Consider the following 209-nt stretch of genomic DNA (forward strand, 5'->3'; position numbering starts at 1 on the left):
CACTTCAAACAACTCCTACACTTTTAGAAAGGCACCATGGGTGTTTGGAAAGTCTATATAAAGGCTCTAACTCTCACAACACAAAAAAAGACAACAACACACAACTCTTATACAATTTCTAAAAGCTCTTAAACGTATTCTGAAGTTATTTCTCTACACTTTTTGCAACTAGTCCTTAACTTTCAAAGTTGTTTTTCTGAAGTTGCTTA

At 33.5% G+C, this 209-nt stretch overlaps 1 pseudogene; it reads left to right on the top strand.

The window, feature by feature from the left end:
• Window positions 1-209, top strand: part of LOC109330861 — a 2,209-nt pseudogene that overhangs the window by 781 nt on the left and 1,219 nt on the right.

The sequence above is a fragment of the Lupinus angustifolius genome, chromosome LG17 (assembly GCF_001865875.1).
Source record: "Lupinus angustifolius cultivar Tanjil chromosome LG17, LupAngTanjil_v1.0, whole genome shotgun sequence".
Lineage (NCBI taxonomy): Eukaryota > Viridiplantae > Streptophyta > Magnoliopsida > Fabales > Fabaceae > Lupinus > Lupinus angustifolius.